This window comes from Dasypus novemcinctus, chromosome 17 (assembly GCF_030445035.2).
Source record: "Dasypus novemcinctus isolate mDasNov1 chromosome 17, mDasNov1.1.hap2, whole genome shotgun sequence".
NCBI classification, from domain to species: domain Eukaryota; kingdom Metazoa; phylum Chordata; class Mammalia; order Cingulata; family Dasypodidae; genus Dasypus; species Dasypus novemcinctus.
The window spans coordinates 31,457,384-31,479,729 of record NC_080689.1 but is presented as its reverse complement, the minus strand read 5'-3'; the positions used below and the strand labels follow the sequence as shown (position 1 = coordinate 31,479,729).

Sequence of the window (22,346 nt, the reverse complement as noted above, 5' to 3'; positions counted from 1 at the left end):
AATTACATTGAACTTTTCAGAGTCAACTGTTGGTTTTGTTGGTTCTGGTTATTGTTTTCTATTCTCTATTTCATTTATCTTCCCTCTAATCTTTATTATTTCCTTCCTTCTCCTCACTTTGGGCTTAGATTGCTCCTTTTTTTCTGTTCCTCCTGGTGTGATGTTTAGTTACTGATAAGAGGTGTTTCTTTTTAATTTAAGCATTTAGAGCTATTCATTTCACTCTGAGCACTGCCTTTGCTGCCTCACATAAGTTTTGGTATATTGTGTTTTTGTTTTCTTTACTCTTACCATGCATCTTTTCATGGACATGAGAGTATGTTCTTTTTCACCGTGGACATAGTGTTTCCTCATAGTCCCAGGTGCTACACTGTATGTCTCACAACCAGCTACCCTTTACCCCAAGCAACTGCAAGTTCTTGCTTGCCATACAAGCCACCTGTACATGTAAGGCATGTTTTGGGAGAGTGAGCCTGCGACAACTGTCCTGGTTCAGTCTTTCAGGCTACCACTAGACAGAGAGACCATAATTATATATGCATTCCAGTGTGCATACAAGGCTTACTCTCACCCTCTGGAAGCAGGACCAGCCAGGGAACATGCTGAGAGCATGGGCGACCTCCGCACTGAGCTGGAGAATGGTGGGGGAAGGGCCAGCAAGGGTGCCAGAAGTTTTCCTACCATTTATGAGTAGCTCCCTTTTTCTTGATTTGGTGCCTGCACTGTAAGGACAGCCTTCTAACTGCTGTGAGAAAGAAGGTTCTGTCAGTATTTGCTTGTTGTCTAAATCTCTCATTTGACAGAATCATGGGGCTTCTCACTCCATCATGTTGGTCAAGAAGAATATATTTTTCTTTAACATAGCTCTTTTGTATATCCTGTGCAGAATATTTAGAGAATGACTGGATTATCATAAAATTCATCAGGTAGTGACTTCAATTTCAGCTTATTTTGCAAATGTTATCTTTTTACTGTAGGAAATCAAAACAGTCTTTGACTTTTGGTACACAGTTATTGATCTGGCCCACTTAGCTTTTCTTAGTCTGTAAAATGGAGAAATAGTACCCATTTTCTGGGGGTACTCTTGAAAATTAAATCAGATAAAACCAGGTGAGTCTTAATGGCCAGACCTTTGACCTCCAGGAGAGAGGACTCAGCTGGGAATATTCTTTAGGGCCGGACTTGGGTCTTTTGAAATTGTTCTCAAGTCTCCTAGATAGTGGCCTCCTCTGTGTGATAATGAGTTCCCTGATCATTCTTGAGTGTAGCATCCTGTCTTGGATTCCTAGCAAGTCTGAATCTTCATATGTTCACTTTTCTCACCAGATAAGGGTATATTGTTACCTTCTACTTCATCCTCCCTTTTTTCTGATTCTATGTACTATATACTTGAATTGGTAGCACTATGGAACAGTTGTTAGGTATGTTTTGAATCAGATGTTTTAATATTGTGCCCATATTCATATTGAATAGGTAATCCTTTATTTTCAGCAGGATCCTAATCAGTCTTTTATTTGGGACCTTTTTAATCTCAGTAAAGTGAATTTTCCGGTGAAGGGGGACATTTTTCATTAACTTTTTGGTAATCGTATTTCCAAAAGGGGGCTAAAATTGTTTGGAGTTAATTTTTTTTACCAAATAGATTTTTTTTTTTACTTGTGGCTTTGAAGAGTTTACAGGTGCCAGAAAATTCCATCAGCTTTGTTAATCTTCAAAGAGATCAGTATAATTAACATCTTAAATTTGCTGTTGAACATTTTTTCCTTGTTTGCTACTGAAGCCTTTTAAAAGTTTATACTTCTTGTAGATGATAAGACAGGTTTTACTTATAAGTTTGAGTCAGTTTGTAGCAGATAGACTTTATGCCTTTCCTTGTCAGATTACAGGACATATAGCATTTTTCTACCTAACATGTTTCTAAAGTGAAGTTTCAGTTTCCTGTGTTATAATTGATTTTTTTTTAAAGATTTATTTTATTTATTTCTCACCCCGTTCCTCCTATTGTCTTTTCTCTGTGTCCATTCACTGTGTGTTTTTCTGTGTCTGCTTGTATTCTCATTAGGCGGCTCCAGGAACTGATCCTGGGACCTTCTAGAGTGGGAGAGAGGCGGTCACTCTCTTGTACCACCCCAACTCCCTGTTCTGCTATGTCTTCTTATTTTCTCTCCTCTCTGTCTCTTGTTGTACCAGCTCAAAGTATCAATCGGCACTCCTGCGTGAGGTGGCTTTCCTGTGCTAGGTGGCATTCCTATGAAGGGTGGCACTCCCACATGGGGTGGCATTTCCACATGGGCTGGCACTCCACGTGGGCCAGCTCGCTGCGTGGGCCAGCTTTCCCTCATCAGGAGGCCCTGGGCATCAAACCCTGGACCTTCTATATGGTAGACAGGAGCCCAGTTGTTGAGCCACATCCATTTCCCTATAATTTTTTTAAAAATAGTGAAGCATTTACTTGTCAAATTAGCAAACTGTTCTTTTTTACTAAAAAGCCATATTCATTGGTGAGTTTATTTAGGAGAGAAAATTGAAATAGGTAAGTAATTCATGTTAAAATTCTTGGTTGAAGACACACACATGTATAGATGCATACATTTAGGTTTAAGGTGCTAGAAATTTGAATCCATGTTCTTCCAAGGGAGTTAGAGATATAATATAGGTCATACCCACCAATTCAAAGGGTCTGAGGGGATAGCTTTCTGAAGAAAATAAACTCTGGCATGCTTCAGCCTATAATCTCTAAGCAGTGGTGGGGTTCTCCCTCTTGCACCCTGTTTCTCCCCAAGATCTCCATAGCCTCATTAGAAAGTGAGGGCCATGTTGTTGTGCAGATGTCCTTTCTGAGTAATGTGTGATTCACTTTGTTAAACTTCTGTGCTAGCTTTTTTCTTCTGTTGTATCTCTGATTTTTACTCTTTTTCTCTTGAAAGAGAGCACAGAATGTGTGGAGATGCACAATTCCAACTGTTCCTCCATTTCAGAAGTTAAATCTTTGATATCATCACATAGGTCACAATAAGTTTTGTCATTTTAAAATTCATATACAGAAGGTGGAGGTGGCCTGTGCGTGTGTTAGAGGTTGGGTTGCAAGAGGGGTGGAGGCCTCAAAACATTTACAATTTAGTTAAAAAAACAAAACTAAGGAGAAAAAACCTCAAATTTCTCCTATGTGCCTCAGAGTTTCTGTTGAAGTGAGTATTTTTCAGTATCTCTGACTACCTTGAGCATTCAGGACATTTTTTCATTTTGTGTTTCTTTCCTGACTCACCTGTTCATAGCTGAAGTGGTTGCTGCCGAGTGTAGGAGCACAGACCCTCGTCACTCACCATGAGGGTCACCCCTGCAGCCTGGGTTGCTGCTTAGAAACCCAGAATCCTGGGCTGTTTCTGCCCTGTGGAATCAAACTCTGTATATTCACAAATTCCCAGTTAAATTTGTATGTTCATTGAAGTTTGGAAAGTACTAGAGCAAGGGGCCTTTGTTCCAGATTCTGTAATAAGTCCAGTGGTGGCGGGATGAGCTGATCCTAACATTCACTGACTGATGAAGCCTTTGTTCACTCGACGGGGGGAGGGGGGGTTAGTGTGATGCTGAGTGTCTTGTGCTTTAGCTTAAAATGCTGGTGGGAACCCTTCGAGATAATACGAAATAGTATCTACCTAAATTCTTTATTTCTCCAAGAAAATAAAGGACTTGTGAAGGGAAGATTTTTTTTGGCTTTACTTGCATTTTATCTCTGGCACACCTAGTGCTGAGCAGTAAGCCCCCAGGGTGGTTTGTTTGATTAACTTTTCCACTACCCAATTTTGATATTGTTGATTATCTCTGTAAGGTTATTTTCTTTTCTCTTTCCTGAAAGTTTACTTTTATCTTTATTGTTTTCCCTTTTTTCTTTTTTTTAGTTTCTTTGAATTTAATCAGTAGTTCTTTAAATTCTTGAGTTGGATGCTCATTTCACTAATATTCTGTTTATATATTTTAAAAAATATGTATATTTAGGACCATTAATTTCTCCTTAGTGCCATTATTAGTTCTGTCCCACAAGTGTTGAAATAGGTGCTTGCATTGTTGTCTGGTTCTAAATATTAGCAAAATTTGATCTTGATTTACTCTTTAATCCACTAATTACTTTAAAACGTTATCATTTTTATCATGTTCAGAACTTGTTGAACTCCTTTAATTTAAACTTATCTCTTTATTCAATTCTAGAAAATTATTACCTCTGTCTCTTTGAATTTTGCCATTTCACAATTCTCTCCATTCTCTCCTACCTCTTATTAGACCTATTCATGTCTCTGAAGTTCTCTTTCATACATCCATTTCTTTGTCTCTCTAACATGTATTCTGTGCTATTTCCTCGGATATATTTTCTACTTCACTAATTCTGTTTTCAGGTCTAGTATATTACTTCACTGTGAACTTTTCTACTTAAATAAGGGTCACTTTTTTAAGGCCTAGAATTTTTTCTCCAACTAGAGCTCATCTTTCTTCATAATAGTTCTGTTTTTACTTTATGGCTTTTATTCCTTCCATTGTGTCTTTGATTATTTTAAATACACATAGGTGTATTCGTTTTCAGGTTGTTGATTTTCTGTCATTCCTACCTCGGGCATGGATTCTGCATGTTCATGTGCCTGGTGCCTTTCCCTGGGTTAGTATTAGTTGCTTGTTAGGTCATCTGCAGGGGTAGTTGTTTTTCCCGACCAGTCCCTTGTGCCCTAGATGGTGGAGGCAGTCCTCTGGGATGGTTTGTTTTTTTATAACCCACCCCCCCACCCTCTTCCCCAGATGGTTCTCTCACCTGTCTGCTCATTGTTTTGCTCACCTTCTCCAGGAGGCACCAGGAAACAAACCTGGGACCTCCCACATGAGAGGAGAGTGCCCAACGGCCTGAGCTACATCCTCTCCCTGCAGGCTGTGGCACCTGCTGCCTTGTTGCATCTGCTCGTTTAGGCATCTGCTTGTTGTGGCAGTGCAGTGTCTGCTCATCTTCTTTAGGAAGCACTGCGACTCGAACCCGGGACCTTCCATGTGATAGGTGGGTGCCCAACTGGCTGAGCCACATCTGCTTCCCTGGGGTGGTTTTGTGTTTAACTTTTTAGGGCCTTCACTACAGATTTCATAAGTTAAGACTCAGTTTATGTTCATTTTTTTGGTGTGCAGTCCCCATACTGTATGCTCCCTTCTCATATTGAGATTTTGATTTCTTATGGGGAACTAATTTACCACCTATTGGCTCAAGTGTAGCTGGATGCCTTGCCATATCCCCTGGTCAGTGGATGGGGGTTCTTGAGTGAGTGGAACAGTTTTTCATGGTGCAGGCTTTCTGCAGGGACCACAGCCAGCACCAAGATTCCTCATGGTTCTTTCTGCTGATCTCTTACGCACTGCTCTTGCTCTGAATTCTTCTTTATTTTTGATACCTAGAGATTCTCTCTATTCCTTTTGAGCTTTGTGTATGTAATCCTACAATTTTCAGGATTTCAGAGCAGGAGAGGGAGATTTTTCGTGTCAGCTCTGTTGAGCATGACGACTGGATTTCTAAATCCCTTGGAGTGCACAAGGTTATCAGGTTGGCTCCCCCTCTAGGCCTGTGGTAATGGCAGACAGGAAAGCATATTAAATATTCAAGTGAGAGAAGACCAAATTATATAAGGTCTATAAATAGTTCCAAACAGTTCTGTTCCAGAACTGCTCCAGTGGCTCTGTGAATATGCTGTATTTATGCTAACTCAGCACTGGCTTCGCTTTCCACTTCATTGTGTCACTCCAAGAAAAGATAAGAAAAGATTATTTGAATCAAAGAATCTTTTTTTTAAAACAAATCAGTTTTATTTTTATGTCTTAATAAAGTATGCACTTCACTCAAAGTATACAATCAATGGTATTTGGTATAATCACATAGTTGTGCATTCATCACTTCAATCATTATTAGAGCATCTTTGTTATTTCAATAATAATAAACAAAAAACAAACAAGAAAATTCTTCACTGCTCAATCGCTCTATGCTTCCCCTGCTATACATTGTGGCTATTTCTGACTGTTCTTGCACGTTTATTTATTTATTTATTTATTTATTTATTTATTTATTTATTTAGCAGTTTGTAGCAGTTTGATATGGCTATGAGTTCCAAAAAAAGATATTGGATTATGTTTGTAATCTGATCTGTACTTGGGCCTGATTGAGTTATGATTAGGCCACGTCATTAGGGCATTGAGTCCCCGCCCCTTGGTGGGTGGGAATTCACAGATAAAAGGCATGGCAAAGGACAGACAGAGTTGCCGGATTCTGATGTTGGAGTTTGATGCTGAAGTCTTAAGCTGGAGCACTGGGGAGAGAGAGTCATTCACCTGATAGCCTCCAGCTGACCTTGTGGAGGAAACAGGAGCTGAACCCAGAGGAACACAGAAAACCTGAACCCTCACAGATGTCAGCAGCCATCTTGCTCCAACATGTAGAAGTAGACTTTGGTGAGGGAAGTCACTTATGCTTAATGGCCTGGTAACTGTAAGCTCCTAGCCCAAATAAATACCCTTTATAATGCCCAGCAGATTTCTGGTGTTTTGTATCAGCATCCCTTTGGCTGACTAATACACAGTTTTATTGAGATATATTCACATACCATATGATCTATACAAAGTGTGTATAATCAATGGCTTTTATGTATAATCACAATGTTGTATATTAATCATCACAAAAAATTTTAGAACAATTTCATTACTTCAAACAGAAAAACTCTATACCCCCAGACAGTCCTTCCCAGCCCTAGATAACCACTAATCTAATTTCATCTTTATACATTGATTTATATTTACATTTTATATAAATGGAATCATGCAATATATAGTACTTTGTGTTTGGTTTCTTTCCCTTGACATAATGGTTTTTTGTGATATTAACATCTTGTAGTATTAACATACATTTGTTCAATTTCAAAGATTGTCTTGTATATGCAATTTTACCCATATTCATATTTCACATGTGGTTTTATTCTGCTATACAGTACCATGTTTAAATCATAGAATCTTAAGCTTATTGGTGACCTTCCAGCTGCTAACCCTGCAAATGAGAAAGCAGGCCTAGGGAGGCATCCTCAGTTTCCTAAGGATGGTAAAAATTGTGCCTTATTCAGTACTTCAATTGTCAGTAGCCAGCACCGGCACAAAGTAGGGTCTCCCTAAATATTTGTTAAATGCCAGGTCTCACAGACCTTTAGGGCCAAGAACCCATGAATCCTAATTTCCAGGGCAGGCTCTTTATAGTGCACCCTACTTTTTTCTAGACCTCTCACTTAGAAGAATTGCAGATTGTCTTTCTCATAGAGTAGTAGTGGGTGGAGGGAAGCCTGATGTGTGTTTCTCAACTGCAGAAGCCTCTAATAAACCCCTGCTGAGTCTCAATAGCCCTTGGCTTCCGACCTCATCAGGGTGTGGCCTTTGGGCCTCTATAATTTAGAATATGGTTGGGTGTTGTTTTTGGGGGGTCATCCTAGTAAATCCCTAATACCAAATTCCTGTTTAGGGAAGGGATATTTAGTACTGTGTGTTTTCAGCTTTAGATCAAAGAGAACTTTAAAAATGACGTGAGCTGAATGAAAACCATTTTTGAAGAACAGGTGAATTTCTTTTTTCTTTCTTTTTAAAATGTTGGCTTAGTTGTTTCAGCTTCTTATAGAAAATCAGTCATCATAAGAAGGGTCTTACTGCAGAAGGGTGAGCCAGATAATGCCTTTGTATGCTGAGAGTATAAATGTAGTTTATTTTCTGAACTGTATCTTTATATGTGATCCCGTGTCTTTAGAATCGCACCAGATAAAGTAGAAGGGGGGATTGCTGGCTATGTGTGGAATCCTTGGAGAGGACAGGCATAGAGAAGGGTTCTGTTTTCTACCACTACAACTTTAACCATGTTGCCAGTATTGTTTCTGGGAGTTTCCACAACATTTAACCGGCTTCAAGCTCTTTTTAGTCTGAAATGGCTTACAGTTGGGTGGCATTTCTTGTGTTGGGTTGTGAACACTGACACCAGTTTCACAAAATTCTCTTGGAAAATACTATTGCCTGCTCGTGCTTTGTCTCTGTTCTTGGAGAGACCTTGCTGGTACAGGTCCCCCTGTGCCGATTTTCATTTGCCGTCTTGCCGCCTCTGTCAGCGGTTCTGCAACAGGATCAAAGGGATAATACCTCGTCTTCCAAAAATGAAAGTTCAAGAGGTTTACTGCCCAGCAGAGGGAAGCCAGAATCACCAGCATTATATTCTTTTGGCATACAGATTTTCATTTCCCACAGTGGAAACTTGTATAAAGAAAAAGAAAGTTAAAAAATTTTTCCTTAGTGTAAAATTATGTTGATGCTCACTCTGTCTTCACTTTAACTCTTTTCTTTATTGAAAAGAATTTGGTGTAAGGTAGATTCATCCTGGATACCATCCAATGACTGAAATGCCAAAAGACTACAATTACAGATTATTTATAAAGCACGATCCCACGTGTATTTACCATTTTAAGATAAACATGTATAGGAAAAATACTGTTTTATTATAGTTACTTTATTCCAATTTGGTATGAACAGTTTATTATCTTACACTGTTTGTATTGCTGCATTCATAAAGTTTCAATGTCAAACCAGATTATTTTGTGGAGAGAGGAAGATATACTGGAAAGAGGCTTTAGATCCAGGCAGACCTGGACTTAATTTTCTCTTACCCCACTTTTCTAGATATTTGGCATAGGGCAATTCTGAACTGACGTTCACCCATTTGTAAAATAATGATAACATGTAATTTGCAAGGTTGACATAGGAATAGAAATATTATATGTACAAATACCCAGTATTCTTCTGGGCAAGGTATAGTTTCTTAATAAATGGTAACCATCGCTAATTATTATTATTATTAGTTAGGAAACGCTATATTATAAAAATCACTTAGCATTATTGAGGGGAATTAAAAATATATATATGGAGAGCTACTGCTCTCTAATAATTATTATTATTAGACAAGTTGTAAAAAAATCATGCTTAAAATACAGAGTTCCCATATACCATCCTATTATTGACATCTTCCATTAGTGTGGTACATTTGTTGCAATTGATGAAAGAACATTTTTATAATTGTGTGTAATTTTATATAACATTTTATAATTTTTGTAATTTTATAATAGTACTATTATAGTCCTTGGTTTAGTTTAGGGTTCTCTATATTGTACAGTCCTATGGTTTTTAAAAAATTTATTCCAGTAGCATATAAACAACCTAAAATTTCCCCTTTTAACTACAGTTAAACATATAATTCAGTGCTATGTTTTATGTTCAAAAAGCTGTGCTACCATCACCACCATCCATTACTAAAACTCTTCCATCATCCCAGATAGAAATGTAAATTTTAAGTATCAGCTCTCCCTATTCCCTACCTCCACCCAACCCCTGGTAACCTGTATCTAATTTTTGACTCTACGAATTAGCTTATTCTAATTATTTCATTTCAGTGAGGTTATAAAATATTTGCTGTTTTGTTTCTGGCCTATTTCAGTCAACATGCCTTCAAGGTTCATCCATGTTTTGCATGTATGAGAACTTTGTTTCTTTTTACAGCTAAATAATACCCATTTTATATATATACCATATTTTGTTTATCTATTCATCCATTGCTTCCATCTCTTGGCAGTTGTGAATATGCTGCTGTGAACATTGCTGTGCAATTATCTGTTCAAGTCCCTGCTTTCCATTCTTTTCTGGAAATACCTAAAAGTGAGATTGCTGGGTCATATGGTAGTTCTATATTTAACTTTTTGAGGAATGGCCAAACTGTCTTCCCTAGCAGCTGCACCATTTAACATTACCACCAACAATGAAAGAGTGTTCTTATTTTTCCACATTCTCTCCAACATTTGTAATTTTCCATATTTTTTATTAGTAGCCAGTCGAGTAGGGTGAAATGGTATCTTGTTGCTTTGATTTGCAGTTTTCTAATGGCTAATGATGTTGAGCATCTTTTCATGTGCTTTTTGGCCATTTGCATATCTTCTCAGAGAAATGTCTATTGAAGTTTTTTGCATAGTTTTTAATTGGGTTGTCTTTTTGTTTTTGAGTTGTAGGATTTCTTTATATATTCTGGATATTAAACCCTCATTGGATATGTGGTTTCCACATATTTCCCTCCATTGTGTAGACTGTTGTTTTACTTTCATAATAAAAGTGAACTTTGATACACAAAAGTTTTAAATTTTGATGAGGTCCCGTTTATCAATTTTTTTCTTTTGTTTGTGCTTTGGGTATTATTGCAAAATATCATGGAGATGTAAGTTTTGTCCAAATTAATAGGCTAAATGCATTTCCAGTCAAAATTTTAAATTAAAAAAAAAAAAAATTTTCACTTGACAATATAATTTCAAAGTTCATATGAAAAAATAATAAGAGAATAAACAGGGGTTTTTTTTTTGTTTGCTTGGGATTGCATTGAATCTATGGAGCAATTTGGGGGAGAAAAGACATTATTAAAGTTTCATAGAGGAAAAATTATCAGTCTCAGACAAATATAGAATGAACATGAGTAACAGATTTTACTTAACTTATAAATGAGTATTTTAGTTTCCTAGGTAGCTTAAAGCAGATACCATGAAATGGATTGGCTTAAACAATGGGAATTTATTTGCATACAATTTGTGGCCAAGAAAATGTCCTAATCAAGCTGATGCTTTCTTCCCAAAGACTGGCTGCCAGTGATCCTTGGCTCCTCTGCCACATAACAAGGCACATGGTGGCATTTGCTGATCTCTCCTGTCTCTACCAGGTTTCATTGCTTTCAGCTTCTTCTGTGGTAGTCTCTCTCTCTCTCTCCCTCCCTCCGTTCCATTTATAAAGGATTCCATTAGACTAAGACCCATCCTAAATGATGTGGATCACACCTTAACTGAAGTAGCCTCCTCACAAGGGCCTACTCACACTGGGTCCACACCCATAGGAATGGAATAGATATAAGAAAATGTTTTTCTGAGGGTACATACAGCTCCAAACCACCACAATGAAGGAACCAGTAAGATATTACAGTTGGTTCAAAGGGCATCTGTGAAGCTAAGGGTGTTTAGAGGCAAGTTAACAAAAAATGTTAGGGTATGTTTGCTAAGTTAAATATAAAACTGTTTAATGTCCAGCAGACCATAAATTTTGGGAATTATCTGTTTCACAGGACGGAAATTATTTGTATCTCTACCACACAAAGGTCTACGAGTTTACAGGTAACTTCCTTAAGCCTGGGACCTTTCAGTAGTCCCAAGCAATGAAATGAACTAAATACATTCCCTGGGATCAGGGGTTGACAAAGTATCTTCTTTGGCCAAATCCAGCCTACCTCCTGCTTTTTTATGTAAAGTTTTTTGGTTTTTTTTTTAAAGATTTATTTATTTATTTTATTTTATCCCACCCCCTCCCCCGGTTGTCTGTTCTCTGTGTCTATTTGCTGCGTCTTGTTTCTTTGTCCGCTTCTGTTGTCGTCAGCTGCACGGGAAGTGTGGGCGGCGCCATGCCTGGGCAGGCTGCACTTTCTTTCGCGCTGGGCGGCTCTCCTTACGGGGCGCACTCCTTGCGCGTGGGGCTCCCCTACGCGGGGGACACCCCTGTGTGGCAGGGCACTCCTTGCGCGCATCAGCACTGCGCATGGGCCAGCTCCACGCGGGTCAAGGAGGCCCGGGGTTTGAACCGCGGACCTCCCATGTGGTAGACGGACGCCCTAACCACTGGGCTAAGTCCGTTTCCCTGTATGTAAAGTTTTATTGAAACACAGATTCATGTTTTTTTATGCTATTAGAAATTATATTTTTTTAAAATTTCAAATCCCAATTGTTTATTGCTAGTCTATAGGAAATAGTTATTTTTTATATATTGACCTTACATTTCACAACCTTCTTAAACTTATTAGTTCTAGTATATTTTGTAGGTTCTTTGTGATTTTACTACATAAACAGTTGTATCATCTATGAATAAATACAGTTTTATTTCTTTCTTTCCAGATGAGAATAGGCATCCTTGATTTTTTCCCCATTATAGGGGGAAAGCATTCAGTCGTTCAGCCTGATATATGCTCTTAGCTGTGGGTTTTTCCTAAATGCACTTTACTAGGTTTAGAAAGTTTCCTTCTATTCCTAGTTAGATGAACATCATTATGATGAATGAATGTTGGACTTTGTCAAATGGTTTTTCTGCATCTAGTAAAATGATTGTGTTTTAGACTTTGAAAAAATATGTTGGTATAGTAAATGACACTGATTTTCAAATACTGAACCAATCTTGCATTCCCAGGATAAACCCTATTTCTTTATGTTGTTGTTCTGTTCTTTATACATTTCTTTTTTTTTTTTTTTAAGATTTATTTATTTATTTATTTCTCTCCACTCCCCACCCATCCCGGTTGTCTGTTCTCTGCGTCTATCCACTGCACCCTCTTCTCTGTCCGCTTCTGTTGTCAGTGGAACGGGAATCTGTGTTTCTTTCTGTTGTGTCATCTTGTTGTGTCAGCTCTCCATGTGGGCTACGCCATTCCTGGGCAGGCTGCACTTTTCTTTCGTGCTGGGCGGCTCTCCTTATGGGGCACACTCCTTGCGCGTGGGGCTCCCTTACGCGGGGGACACCCCTGCGTGGCAGGGCACTCCCTGCGCGCATCAGCACTGCGCATGGGCCAGCTGCACACGGGTCAAGGAGGCCAAGGGATTGAACCGCGGACCTCCCATGTGCTGGCGGACACCCCAACAACTGGGCCAAGTCCACCGCCTCTTTATACATTTCTAGATTAGGTTTACTTATATTTTATTAAGGGCTTTGTGTCAAGTCAAAAATATTTATTTTTCTTTAGATAAAATTTTTTTAAAAGCTCAAGAATTGTAAAACTTGCCATATTAAATCCTAAAACTTATTATAAAGGTACATTAATATTTATTGTAATTTACATTAATAAAAAGCCTGACAATCCTTTCTTCTCCAAATTATCTAAATTTGAGTGAAACCCATATCTTGAAAATTTATTTTTAAAAAATGAATCTGCTTTTCTGAGGTATCAAACCTGATTTTTCATAAGCATAAACTCTGGTAGGCATAAAAAATAAACTTTTGGAAGAAAAAAAAAAAAAAGCCTGACATAACTCACCATTAGAAAGATCAAAAGGACAAAATGAAGAAATCAGACATGCTAGTATTTACAAAAATTAGTATGTATTATAAAGATATTATTTAAAAAATCAGAGGGACAAATCTGCTGGATCCTCTTCTTGCAGGGTAATCTTTGCAGCATAAATTAGGGTCCTTAGGGAATGACCTTCATGATCTTCTACTTAGAGACTGGTTCTCCAGAATTCAATTGGTCACTTCAGTCCTCTGAATCAGTACATCCGTGGGTATTTCCATCTGCACCGAAGACTTCTCAGGGCTCCTTTTCCCTCTTTTTTCATACCCAACGTTGAAAAAGTTCTAGAATACATAGATGAACTGGATGGTCTTCCTCTCTCTGCAAGGTCTGACCTAAGGCTATCATAACAGGATGCAAAGAGCAGAGGCTTTTGGAGGAAGAGTACCTACCCTACAGATAGTCTAAGGATGACCAGACAATGACTTCCTCCTGGAGGTGGGGGATTGACAAATATGCTGGAAGCCAGCATGGTGAGGAAGGGACAGAAGCCCTTCTTCCTTTTAGCCCTTAGGGCCGACGTTTTCTGTGCCTTATTTGATTATTCGTTGATAATCCCCAACTTCTTTGAGATGTTGGAGGACACAGAAGCCATTTATTTTTTATGTTTAGGAAAATTATTGAAGTAACTTATAATTGATGGTAAAAAATTATTTTTGTTAATGAGGCAGGATACTAACAGAAACAAATACATAACAATTGAAAATCAGGCTTTCTGAAGAGCCGGCAAGATGGTGGAAGCAGAGCAAAAGAAGAAGCGCACCTCCTGCGAGTTCCCCTATTGAGGCGTGGGCCTCGACTAGCTGCTGGATACGTCCTGTGAGCAGCGGGGGGGCAGCAGGGGCAGTTCATCGTGTGGCAGGGAGATGACTGCACAGCGGCCTGGGGCGGAAGCAGCGCTCCCTGCTGCAGGAACTGCGCAAGGCCAAGCCGGAGGCAGTGAAGACGCGTTTGTGTGACCTGATCATCCTGCCCCAGAGAGTAGATAGCAGGGTGGGCGTCTACAATGGCAAGATATTTAGCCAGGTGGAAATCAAGTCCTAGATGATCAGGCGAGTTCTCCATTACCTACAAGCCGGTGAAGCATGACCGGCCCAGCATTGGGGCCACCAACTCCTCCCGCTTTATCCCTCTCAAGTAGCCTGGTCCAGCCAATAAAGGTGCAGACTCCTCAAAAAAAAAAAAAAGAAAAGAAAACCAGGAAGAATAAAGAAAAAGCAAAATAGGAATAGAAAAACAAAAAAAGCTAAATGATAGGCTCTGGAGAGTTCCCATTCTGGAATACATATTATACACATCTTTTAGCCAGTCCTTTCTGAATAACGAGCATAGGAAATAAAATTGAGGAAAGAGCCAAAGAAATGCAGCATGATAGCAACCAGATCATCGTGGAATCTTGGCCAAAAGAAGCATTACAAAGCATGTGACTGGCAGTGGACTTGGCCCAGTGGTTAGGGTGTCCGCCTACCACATGGGAGGTCCGCGGTTCAAACCCTGGGCCTCCTTGACCCATGTGGGGCTGGCCCACACGCGGTGCTGATGCGCGCAAGGAGTGCCCTGCCACGCAGGGGTGTCCCCCGCGTAGGGGAGCCCCACGCGCAAGGAGTGTGCCCCGTGAGGAGAGCCGCCCAGCGCGAAAGAAAGTGCAGCCTGAGCAGGAATGGCGCCACCCACAGGGAGAGCTGACACCACAAGATGACCCAACGAAAAGAAACACAGATTCCTGTAACACAGATTCCTGTGCCGCTGACAACAACAGAAGCAGACAAAGAAGATGCATCAAGTAGACACAGAGAACAGACAACCAGGGTGGGGGAGGGGAGAGAAATAAATAAACATCTTTCATCTTTTTTAAAAAGAGAGAAAAAAAGCATGTGACTGAGCTACCACTCTCTTCGAGTATAGGTGTATAAGCTCATACGTGTGCTTGTACATTGACTAAAACACACACATGTACAGACATATATGCATGCACATCCACTGTTATAGTGCCTCACCCAAGAGCTTGCCTTCCATATGGTACATCACTTGCCTCTTCCTCCTCCATGCCCTTTTGAGGGCATCCTTTGACCACTGTAACTTGATTACTATTTACTATAGCTATCTTTCTTATGGAGAGAGACAGCAAATGCTATGCCTACCTTCAGTGCTTGCCCATCTTCTACAAACTCTCCATTGTTCATGTTGTTCGTTACTGCAGATAAGATAAAAGAAAGGTGCAAGTGAGGGCAGCTCACTGAAGAATTCTCAGGATCTCCTACCCCTCTCCAAGGAGAAAAAACTACTCTGTTAAAGGAAAATCTCTTACAGGAGATTCAAAAAGCTACTCTAATCACCATAGCAGATCTTACCCAGTATTGGGCAGCAGAGGAGCCAAACCCTAGGAAATGTTGAATTGAATTATTGGAAAAGAAAAAGGTTAACTGAAATGGTCTTCCCCTTCCTCACCAAAGGAAAAAAAAATGAGTGGTACTGGGAAAATTGGGTATTTCGATAATAGGTCCTCACCATAAATTTCAAATGAATTGCAGTTAGGTTGGGAAAATATTAGAAGTATAGGTGATATCAGATATATAAATGGGAAAGGACTTTAAAAGCATCTTATTAATATCAGAAAAAAACTACCCTGGAAAATATAGATTTTACTATAAGAATATTTAATATGTATGTTTGCTGCACATATCTAGCACATTATTAAGAGGCATATATACTACAATATTAAAGAATACATGAATATCAGTGTATAGATGCAGGTACTTACCTAACTTTCTAGAGAGGTATCTGAAAGGAAACAATCCAAAATGGTAACAGTAGAGTGATTTATTACAGGGTTTTAATTTTTTTCTTTAAAATAATCTAAATCAATGATTAACATAATTTCAGATATAAAGTAGAAATTTTTGAATACTAATAATAAGTTCCATCAGAGAGTAAGCATCTTTTATTAGTCCTTTAGAATTCATAGTTTTTAGAGGGATTACATAGTTTTTAGTTGGGCTTTTTCTTATAATTATTGAATCACCATTTATTATTTAAACTGAATATCATACTTTAAATAACCATGTAAATGTGTCATGATTAGTTTGTACACTCCATAGCATTTAACCTTACACTCTCAATAAAGGCTTGTTGGATGAAGGAGTTGGATTAATGCTTTTTTTTAAATTCAGAGGGTATATTACCATTTTCTTCTTTTCCTTTATATTTTCCTATTGATAACATTAGAAATTAAGTATTTCTGAGATAATCTAATGGAGATTTTTAAGTATTTAGACAAATGCTCTACTTTTGTCATATTGGAGGTGACGTTAAATTCTGCCGTTTTGAAATATGGATGGCTTATTTCTTTTTTTTTAATAGTAAACTTTATTTCAACTTCAAAAAATAACAGAAGGTAGTATAACAAATTATGGAAACATTAATTTAAAGAATCCTGTCCAGGCACATTTAGTTGTTTCTCCAGTGTTCAGAAAGATTAATAAATGGGCACAGATTGGTTAAATGACATGCCCAAGGTCTTCTTGTTAATGAAGAAAATGGAATAGGAAAAAAAAAGCTTGATCATATTCATACCTCACAAACCCCATATTCTTTTTTTTTACCTTTGCCATGGATATAGTATCTTCTTGGCCTTTGCTACAAAAATATTACTATATTACTGTCAACTATAGTCTATAAGTTACATTGGTTGTATTTTTGCCATGTATCATCATATTCATAACACCTTGTAACTGAGGAACATTCTTGTATTTATTATTATTTTTAGGGGGTACCAGGCATTGAACCCAAGACCTCGTATATGGGAAGCAGGCACTCAACCATTAAGCCACATCTACTCCCCAGTGAGAGTTGGTCTTTTCATTTGTTTGTTTGTTTTTAGAAGGTACCAGGATCAAACTCAGGACCTCATACGTGAGAAACAGGTGCTGAACCATTTGCACTACATTCGCTCCCCTGTGTTATTAACCAACTCATCTACCACCAAAATCACTATATTATATAGTCCCTAGAGTATCCTCTAGATGTCTTTCAGTTAACACTAACTTCCCTAGACTATCCCTTTCAGCTGCAATCACATTTATATAGTCAGCAGTGTTAGTTATACTCATTATAATGTGTTTCCATCAACTCTGGGTGTCTCCCCATTTATATATATATATATGATTTTTTTAAAAGAAGGGCTTCTGTGTGCCATATACCCTGAGTTTTTTTCACATTGAAAACATGTACGCTATTGCCTTTATGCAAGCACAGCACCTAATCTGAGTTTTATTGTTTGTTTTTTTAAAAGATTTATTTTTTATTTATTTCTCTCCCCTTCCCTGCCCTGGCCTGTTGTCTGCTCTCTGTATCCATTCACTGTGTGCTCTTCTGTGTCCACTTGTATTCTTGTCAGGGGCACTAGGAATCTGTGTCTCTTTTTTTGTTGCGTCATCTTGCTGCATCAGCTCTTCGTGTGTGCAGTGCCACTCCTGGGCAGGCCATACTCTTTTTGCATAGGGCAGTTCTCCATACGGGGTGCATTCCTTGCACGTGGGGCTCCCCTCCACGGGGGACACCCCTGCATGGCATGGCATTCCTTGCATGCGTCAGCACTGTGCGTGGACCAGCTCACCACACAGGCCAGGAGGCCCTGGGTTTGAATCCTGGACCTCCTATGTGGTAGGTGGATGCTCTATCAGTTGAGCTAAATATGCTTCCCCATTTCCACGTATTAAACAATCAACCTTAATAAACATTTTACATACATTCAGCATCAGTTCCCCCTTTTCAGCCCACATTCTGTCTCCTACTGTATTAGTCAGCCAAAGGGGTGCTGATGCAAAATACCAGAAATTGGTTGGTTTTTATAAAGAGTATTTATTTGGGGTAGGAACTTACAGATACCAGGCCATGAAGCATAAGTTCCTTCCCTCACCAAAGTCTATTTTCACATGTTGGAGCAAGATGGCTGCCGATGTCTGTGAGGGTTCAGGCTTCCTAGTTTCCTCCCTTCCTGGGCCTTGCTTCTCTTTCCTCTGTGTGCTTACTTCCTAGGGCTCCAGCTTAAGGCTTCAGCGTCAAAACTCCAACCTCAAAAACCCTTAACTCTGTCCTTGCTGTGCCTTTTATCTCTAAGTCTCCACCCACCAAAAGTTGGGGCAAGAGTTTTACATAATTAATCAAGTAAATCTATGAATCCAATATAATCTAATATGCCCAAGAAAAAAGATCAGTTGACAAACATAATCTAATATTTCTTTCTGCAATTCATCAATAATATCAAATGGCTACACCTACTAACCTATACTCTGTAGTTTAACTCAGTAATTTACTCAACACCTGTAGCCATTTGATATGGTTATGAATTCCAAAAATAGGTATGGGTTTTATTTATAATTTGGTCTGTACTTTGGCATGATTGAGTTATGATTAGAGTTGTGATTGGGCCACGTCATTAGGACATTGAGTCCCCGCCCCTTGATGGGTGGGGACTCACAGATAAAAGGCATGGCAAAAGACAGAGTTGAGGGTTTTTGATGTTGGAGTTTAATGCTGAAGCCTTAAGCTGGAGCACCAGGAAGAGAGGAACCCTGAACCCAGGAAGAAGCAAGTTCTGGGAAGAAAGGAACCTTGAACCCAGAGAGAATCAAGACCCTGGAAGGGAGGAACCCAGGAAGCCTGAACCCTCGCAGACGTTGGCAGCCATCTTGCTCCAACATGTGAAAATAGCCTTTGGTGAGGGCAGCAACTTATGCTTTATGGCCTGGTATCTCTAAGCTCCTACCCCAAAGAAATACCCTTTATAAAAACCAATCAATTTCTGGTATTTTGCGTCAGCACCCTTTTGGCTGACTAATACAATGTCTTTAGTTCATATCAGTGAGACCATATAATATTTGTCCTTTTGTGTCTGGCTTATTTCACTCAGCATGAACCTCAAGATTCATATTGTCATATGCTTATTTCCATTTTGTGACCTGAAACATAGGAATGCGAACAACAGAATAAGAACTCATGTTGATTTGGTGGAGATTTGAGGATCTTCACACCCTGCAATACAAAGTTCTGAGTGCTTAGAAACTGCTGTCCTTAGAACTCTGGGTTTAGAGGCTACTTCTACTCTCAGACTGTTCATTCAAAAGAATGAGATTTTTCTAGATTAAAAAAGAAATCTCATTTTTTGAACTTTAATTTTTTGGGGGGTGTAATTCTGACATTGGGACTATACAAAAATTTACCCTCCTCCATGAATGTATTCATTACAAATGAATCATCTGAATTTATTCAGGTTCATCTTAACAGAAACACTATTTGGCAGTCATTTGTTTGTTTTAGTTTTGTTACTGGCCATATTTGAAATAATAAACTGGCAGCTCTTTAAAAATTATTGTTTAAATAGATTTCTTGTGTATTCAGATTGGTCTTTTTCCAATTATTTTATATCCAGGAAGTGTTGCTTTTCACATTTGTTTAGCTGAGCACATTGTCATCGTATCCTAGGAAGGAGGAAGTTTGTATTGTGAGGAGGTGACAACAGGCAGCTAAAAGGTGGAAGAATGTGTTTGGATAAGTGGTGACAAAAACCCAACACCTAGGGCCGAGTTATCTCAACCATCAGAAATCCAGGACGAGCTGTATATCCTGGACCTGGGTTTTGTAACTCATCACTGGCTTGGGTGATAGATATTTAAACAAGGGGTAAAGTTCACATATAAACATAACTGCTAAGAACACAAGTGATTTCTTAGTGCACCAGAAAAGGGAAATGTTAGCAGACCCTCTTAGCAATTAGGTGGCCAGATTGTGTGTGGAGGTTTGGAAAACAGACTGAAGTGGTTTGGTCCATGGGTAGTAAAACAATTTTAGTTGGAGAAACTATAAAGGTTTTATTTATTTTGTTTATTAAGGAGCTGATGTGTTCAGTGGTAAGTTAACAAAGAATCAAAGAGTGTGAAAACCAAAGTCAATGAATCTCTCTCCTTTATAACAAAATATACACATTTTGGTTTTTTATTTTTATCTTCATTTTATGTACTTTCTTAATTGCTGAAAAGTTTTAATATTAATGAGGCAAATCATTTAATTCTGAAAGTTAATTTTTCCCCTGACACAAAAGTGAGCCCTGTTGTTTGTTTATAAACAATCGGTATCCACAAATGAATATTACAATATACTTTTTAAAACAAATTGGATGATTTATAATAATCTTACATAATGGAATATTTGTTTAACTTTATTTTTACAAGTAAAAACTATATAATTAGGCATATATAAAAGCTCATTGAATTCACACTTAACATTTGGCACTTTAAATAGTATCAATTAAAAAAAAACTTTAGGAACGGCGATCAGGGTTTAGGAATTGTTTTCTCCGATTTGGGGGATTATATACTTTATAATACTATAAAGAGAATATTCTTTATCTAAAAATGCTCCCTGAGGACTGAAGTTTGTTGTTAATTAAAAACAAAAAAAATTTTTAATGTACCTTTGAATATTTGGCACAAATATTTTCTAAAGTGAAAAAGAATATGTTATGGGCATATTTTGCGGAGTTCACTTCAAAGCAGAAATGTAATGTTCATTAATCTTGTTCTTTGCTTGTGATGTTAGCTCTTTTGTTCCTCTGAGTTTACCTTGGCCTGAGTGCCAGCAATTAAATGGCACAGTGAAGATTACTGGAAAACATTAACTTGCTATTGTTAGTTGACATCATGCTGAGGTTGATGGGAAGTAAAGTTTATAAATAGCCTATGCATTGATTTAGAAATCTGCTGAGTTTCAAGGGTAAATCTCATTATAGGAACCATTCATTGTTTACATTAGAAGCTTTTTAGTTAATGGAGAAGAGTTTCATCTTAAAAAAAAAAGTAATATTGAACATAGCTGTGGTACACCTCATTGAAACTTTTGTTTTCAATAGTACCTTCTTGAATAAATTGGCTTCCTATTGTTTGCTCAGCTTTTGGTTTTCTGGATATTATATGTGATGCACTGTCAGTTTTTGGAAAGGGGCCTACATTTCTTTCTAGGTGATATAATTCATTTATATTTTAATCTAGAATGACTGTGATGTTTTGAGTAAGTATGTTTTCAAATAAGCATCCTTGAACACTTGCAGTGTTCAACATGAAACTTCTGTCCATGTCAGTGAGGGGTCTTCCTGTGTGTCCATGTCTGAAGTAGGCCTGCTACTTAAATTTTTATGATGCACTATCAGATGCAAATCATTAACTCTGAGATCCCTCACTTCTCCACCTCCCATGGTGGAAAGAACACTGGGTCAAAGCAGTCATCTGTGTGGGATGAAAGGATGTTGATTCTATTATGAGAAATTCAGGCAGTCAGAAGATGCATAACAATAGTTTCTAGAAATGTGGCCAAGTTGCTGTACAATTAATTCCCTTCTGCTTTCAGGCCAAGAGGCAAGCCCTAAATTTGCATTCTCACTCTCCTCATTAGCCTGATGTGGAGGGAAAGCTTCAGTGTTATGAGGTAGTCTTTAAAATGGGGAGTTTTAGAATTTTTGTTTTGTTTTAGTTGGGTGATGTCTATACTTATCAATCAGTAAGGCTTTAATTTGAGCTTAAACTAAATGCTCAGCTCTGTGCTAATTAAGGACTGCTTAGGTAGAAGGAAGTATAAATTTATCACCAGAATTTTTATGGCATGACTGGTGAGATAAAATCAACAAACACCAAACAGAAAAATTAGAATGCAGAATCCCGTCCAAATTTTAAATCCAAAATATCAGCATGGCTAGGAGTAGGTAGAGTCTTCTCACTAAACCCTAAATAATTGAGGCTATCTGACTATATGTCTTTGGACCTCTGGTTGTTAGGACACTGATAAAAACAGGAAGATTTGGTAGACTGCCAATGTTTCACAAACTTAACCTGACATAAGAGTCACCTGGTGCACTGTTTAAAATACAAATTCCCAGGCCACTGTTCTGGAGATTTTGATTGTGTTGGTCTAAGGTAGGGCCCCAGAGTCTACCTTTTTAATGAGCAACCTAGGTGATTCTTATGATCAGGCAAGTTTGGAAAACACTGGTTTAAGAGGCAAGCAGAGAGGGAATCTATGTACAGAATTAAGTTAACACAAGAGACAAGGGATTCTTGTGTCAGGTCCAGGCATAACAGAGGAAATGAGTATTCCTCTGATTCCAAGTGATGGGTGTTATGTATCACTT

General features: G+C 38.4%; 1 protein-coding gene and 1 long non-coding RNA gene across 5 annotated transcripts in view; one reads left to right on the top strand and one right to left on the bottom strand.

Moving 5' to 3' along the window:
* Positions 1 to 22,346, top strand: part of THADA (THADA armadillo repeat containing) — a 383,919-nt gene that overhangs the window by 231,224 nt on the left and 130,349 nt on the right. The window lies entirely within an intron of this gene.
* Positions 1 to 22,346, bottom strand: part of LOC131273950 (uncharacterized) — a 38,108-nt gene that overhangs the window by 13,334 nt on the left and 2,428 nt on the right. The window contains exon 2 of the long non-coding RNA XR_009181130.2: positions 15,310 to 15,362. This is a non-coding gene — a long non-coding RNA (uncharacterized lncRNA). The remainder of the gene's footprint in view (positions 1 to 15,309; positions 15,363 to 22,346) is intronic.